Below are 6,026 nucleotides of genomic sequence, written 5' to 3' on the forward strand. Positions count from 1 at the left end.
TTGTCTAGTCTACTGAGACGTTACAGAACAGAGAACAGACTGAATGATGATGTCTAGTCTACTGAGACGTTACAGAACAGAGAACAGACTGAATGATGATGTCTAGTCTACTGAGACGTTACAGAACAGAGAGAATAGGAGAGTGTCCTCAGTAAGTAGGCTTCTATCTTTGACAGAAAGCTTTAAACAGTCACAGTCGCTGAGTGACGTGTACACACACACACGAGCAACATGATTGTTAACAGGAAACAGCTGGATCGCAGGCTGCAGACACACACACCCACAGTCACACCCACAGGATGCAGGCAGGCAGGCAGCTGCCACTGAGCAGACTGAGTTTTACAGGCAGTAACACCCTCAGCATCTGCACTAGTCCATTTCAACTCCTGTTTCAGACTAGCACAGACACACGAATGAATAATGAGGGAGGAAGTTAGACACACAAATATCAGACGCACAAATATCATACCGCCCCAAAAAATGCTAACCTCCCTGGTTATTGTAATGGTGAGAGGTTAGCATGTCTTGGGGGGTTATGATATAAAATCCTAACCTCCCTGGTTATTGTAATGGTGAAAGGTTAGCATGTCTTGGGGGGGTTATGATATAAAATGCTAACCTCCCTGGATATTGTAATGGTGAGAGGTTAGCATGTCTTGGTGGGTTATGATATAAAATGCTAACCTCCCTGGATATTGTAATGGTGAGAGGTTAGCATGTCTTGGGGGGGTTATGATATAAAATGCTAACCTCCCTGGTTATTGTAATGGTGAAAGGTTAGCATGTCTTGGGGGGGTTATGATATAAAATGCTAACCTCCCTGGATATTGTAATGGTGAGAGTTTAGCATGTTTTGGGGGGTTATGATATAAAATGCTAACCTCCCTGGTTATTGTAATGGTGAGAGATTAGCATGTCTTGGGGGGGTTATGATATAAAATGCTAACCTCCCTGGATATTGTAATGGTGAGAGATTAGCATGTCTTGGGGGGTTATGATATAAAATGCTAACCTCCCTGGATATTGTAATGGTGAGAGGTTAGCATGTCTTGGGGGGTTATGATATAAAATGCTAACCTCTGGTTATTGTAATGGTGAGAGGTTAGTTAAATAAAAGGTTACATATGGTGAACCTCATTATCATTTGAAATCCAAAGTGCTGGAGTACAGAGCCAAAACAAAAACGGGTCACTGTCCCAATACCTGGAGATCACTGTACTGTATAGTCAAATTAAACAGCTCTTTAATGTTTTTCTTTATGGATGTTGTTGTTGACGGTTTATAAATCACACTGAAATATACATTATTTAGGCTCTAATTCAAATATATGTATCTATTATTGTAGAGATTTAAAAGGTCATAACTCAGGTTCTGAGAAATGTCTCTCGGATTTAAAAAGAACTGGATTTAGGACAGTGTAGACCCTCCCTCCATCTCAAACCGTTAAGGACAGTGTAGACCCTCCCTCCATCTCAAACCGTTAAGGACAGTGTAGACCCCCCTCCCCCTCCATCTCAAACCCCTAAGGACAGTGTAGACCCCCCCCCTCCCCCTGTCAATCCACCCCCTCCATCTCAAACCGTTAAGGACAGTGTAGACCCCCCCCTCCATCTCAAACCGTTAAGGACAGTGTAGACCCCCCCCCCTCCTGCTGTCAATCCACCCCCTCCATCTCAAACCCCTAAGGACAGTGTAGACCCTCCCCTCCATCTCAAACCCCTAAGGACAGTGTAGACCCTCCCCTCCATCTCAAACCCCTAAGGACAGTGTAGACCCTCCCCTCCATCTCAAACCCCTAAGGACAGTGTAGACCCTCCCCTCCATCTCAAACCCCTAAGGACAGTGTAGACCCCCCCTCCATCTCAAACCCCTAAGGACAGTGTAGACCCCCCCTCCATCTCAAACCGTTAAGGACAGTGTAGACCCTCCCCTCCCCCCTCCATCTCAAACCGTTAAGGACAGTGTAGACCCCCCCCCCCCCATCTCAAACCCCTAAGGACAGTGTAGACCCCCCCCTCCATCTCAAACCGTTAAGGACAGTGTAGACCCCCCCCTCCCCCTGTCAATCCACCCCTCCATCTCAAACCCCTAAGGACAGTGTAGACCCTCCCCTCCATCTCAAACCGTTAAGGACAGTGTAGACCCTCCCTCCATCTCAAACCGTTAAGGACAGTGTAGACCCCCCTCCCCCTCCATCTCAAACCCCTAAGGACAGTGTAGACCCCCCCCCCCCCCTGTCAATCCACCCCCTCCATCTCAAACCGTTAAGGACAGTGTAGACCCCCCCCTCCATCTCAAACCGTTAAGGACAGTGTAGACCCCCCCCCCTCCTGCTGTCAATCCACCCCCTCCATCTCAAACCCCTAAGGACAGTGTAGACCCTCCCCTCCATCTCAAACCCCTAAGGACAGTGTAGACCCTCCCCTCCATCTCAAACCCCTAAGGACAGTGTAGACCCTCCCCTCCATCTCAAACCCCTAAGGACAGTGTAGACCCCCCCTCCATCTCAAACCCCTAAGGACAGTGTAGACCCCCCCTCCATCTCAAACCGTTAAGGACAGTGTAGACCCTCCCCTCCCCCCTCCATCTCAAACCGTTAAGGACAGTGTAGACCCCCCCCCCCTCCATCTCAAACCCCTAAGGACAGTGTAGACCCCCCCCTCCATCTCAAACCGTTAAGGACAGTGTAGACCCCCCCCTCCCCCTGTCAATCCACCCCTCCATCTCAAACCCCTAAGGACAGTGTAGACCCTCCCCTCCATCTCAAACCGTTAAGGACAGTGTAGACCCTCCCCTCCCCCTCCATCTCAAACCGTTAAGGACAGTGTAGACCCCCCTCCCCCTCCATCTCAAACCCCCAAGGACAGCCATTATAACTATTCAAACCCCCCCGTTGCACCCCATCCTAAATTATTCCTCCTTGCCCCCTCTATAGTGTTGTCACGATACCGATACCCCCCACAGCGTCACGATACCAAGGCAGAAAAAGTAGGTATATTAGCCCAAGTTACAGAATGGAACTTGATCCAGACAGATACACTCAGCTATTGCTCTGTTCAAATCATTGGACATCAAGACTGTACTTGTCAACATTTACCCAGAGACCACCATGTATGTTATTAATGAATCAATTATACAATCAATGACTGTGTTTACCAACCTAACTACATAATAACATCATGTTAGTCATTTATTTGAATGGTTAATCTTTATTGATAAACTGTGTGAATCAAGATGTAGCCTAGGTCTATCCACAATACAGGTGAATACATATTCAATAGGAGTATGTGTATGCATTGAGTTATTGAGCTTGTTTTGGCTGATTTCATGGGGCTACAGATGAAATCCTGAATGGAAACAGATTGCCAATACAATGTAAATTGCTAAGAGAACACACAGTATTATTTGATTTATACTGATCAACATTTGCATAGATGACGCTTCTTTTATAAAAGGGTGCACTGTCTCTTTAACCAGTAATGACATCATTCATGAGGCAAGGAGGGGACGCCCAGGAGTCAGTCAGCTGACCCAATAGATCATCTTTGGGAGAGACTGAGACAGACTGAATAGGAGAATGGATACTGTTTTTTGGTGGCAATCAGCTTTGGAAAAAAAATCTGCATATTTCGCAAACAAAGTACTAGGAGTAGTGAATTGATGTTAGCTTTAGCTGTTAGCTAGCAAGAAAAGTTAGCGATAGCCTAAAAAGCTGGAAGCCATCTTCTAGCATTGTCAAGTTATTCTAGCCTGTATGGACATTGTATTTATTTATTTATTAGTAATTTATATTTAACCTCTAACTAGACAAGAACAAATTCTTATTTAATGAATGACGGCCTAGGAACAGGGGGTTAACTGCGACAGATTTTTACCTTGTCAGCTCGGAGATTCGATCTAGCAACCTTTTTTGATTACTACCCGCCGCCACCCCTCTAACCGCTAGGCTACCCGCCGCCGCCCCTCTAACCGCCAGGCTACCCGCCGCCGCCCCTCTAACCGCCAGGCTACCCGCCGCCGCCCCTCTAACCGCCAGGCTACCCGCCTCCCTCTAACCGCTAGGCTACCCGCCTCCCCTCTAACCGCTAGGCTACCCGCCTCCCCTCTAACCGCTAGGCTACCCGCCGCCTCCCCTCTAACCGCTAGGCTACCCGCCGCCGCCCCTCTAACCGCCAGGCTACCCGCCGCCGCCCCTCTAACCGCCAGGCTACCCGCCGCCGCCCCTCTAACCGCTAGGCTACCCGCCGCCGCCCCTCTAACCGCTAGGCTACCCGCCGCTCCATGCGAAGAGTAATTCAGTTTCAACATTTCTACATTCCATGTCACATTATTCAAGTGTGTTAACTTCTGTGCAGTGAGTCAGCGGACATGATGCAGCCCAGACTCCCAGGCTAGCAGTGGAGCAGACAGGGTGGTCTATAATAGGATTATATCCCCCTCCCCCTCATCCACTCTCTCTTTCCCTCATCCACTCTCTTTCCCTCCCCCTCATCCACTCTCTCTTTCCCTCATCCACTCTCTTTCCCTCATCCACTCTCTTTCCCTCATCCACTCTCTCTTTCCCTCCCCCTCATCCACTCTCTCTTTCCCTCATCCACTCTCTTTCCCTCATCCACTCTCTCTTTCCCTCCCCCTCATCCACTCTCTCTTTCCCTCCCCCTCATCCACTCTCTCTTTCCCTCATCCACTCTCTTCCCTCATCCACTCTCTCTTTCCCTCCCCCTCATCCCCTCTCTTTCCCTCCCCCTCATCCCACTCTCTTTCCCTCATCCACTCTCTCTTTCCCTCCCCCTCATCCACTCTCTCTTTCCCTCCCCCTCATCCACTCTCTCTTTCCCTCCCCCTCATCCACTCTCTCTTTCCCTCCCCCTCTTCCACTCTCTCTTTCCCTCCCCCTCATCCACTCTCTTTCCCTCATCCACTCTCTCTTTCCCTCCCCCTCATCCACTCTCTCTTTCCCTCCCCCCTCATCCACTCTCTCTTTCCCTCCCCCTCATCCACTCTCTCTTTCCCTCCCCCTCATCCACTCTCTCTTCCCTCCCCCTCATCCACTCTCTCTTCCCTCCCCCTCATCCACTCTCTCTTTCCCTCATCCACTCTCTTTCCTCATCCACTCTCTTTCCCTCCCCCTCATCCACTCTCTCTTTCCCTCCCCCTCATCCACTCTCTTTCCCTCATCCACTCTCTCTTTCCCTCCCCCTCATCCACTCTCTTTCCCTCCCCCTCATCCACTCTCTCTTTCCCTCCCCCTCATCCACTCTCTCTTTCCCTCCCCCTCACCCATACTCTTTCCCTCCCCCTCATCCACACTCTCTCCCTCCCCCTCACCCACTCTTTCCCTCCCCCACTCTCTTTCCCTCCCCCTCACCCACTCTTTCCCTCCCCCTCATCCACACTCTTTCCTCCCCCTCTCTCTTTCCCTCCCCCTTTCCCTCCCCCTCTCTCTTTCCCTCCCCCTTTCCCTCCCCTCTCTTTCCCTCCCCCTCACCCACTCTCTTTCCCTCCCCCTCATCCACACTCTGGGGTTTCCCTCCCCCTCTCTCTTTCCCTCCCCCTTTCCCTCCCCTCTCTTTCCCTCCCCTCTCTTTCCCTCCCCCTCATCCACACTCTTTCCTCCCCCTCTCTCTTTCCCTCCCCCTTTCCCCCCCCACTCTTTCCCTCCCCCTCCCCCACTCTTTCCCTCCCCCTCCCCCACTCTTTCCCTCCCCCTCATCCACTCCCTCTTTCCCTCCCCCACTCCCTCTTTCCCTCCCCCACTCCCTCTTTCCCTCCCCCACTCCCTCTTTCCCTCCCCCTCATCCACTCTCTTTTCCCTCCCCCTCATCCACTCTCTTTTCCCTCCCCCTCATCCACTCTCTCTTTCCCTCCCCCTCATCCACTCTCTCTTTCCCTCCCCCTCATCCACTCTCTCTTTCCCTCCCCCTCATCCACTCTCTCTTTCTCCCCTCATCAACTCCCTCTTTCCCTCCCCTCATCAACTCCCTCTTTCCCTCCCCCTCCTCCACTCTCTTTCCCTCCCCCTCATC

Source organism: Salmo trutta, unplaced genomic scaffold (assembly GCF_901001165.1).
Source record: "Salmo trutta unplaced genomic scaffold, fSalTru1.1, whole genome shotgun sequence".
NCBI classification, from domain to species: domain Eukaryota; kingdom Metazoa; phylum Chordata; class Actinopteri; order Salmoniformes; family Salmonidae; genus Salmo; species Salmo trutta.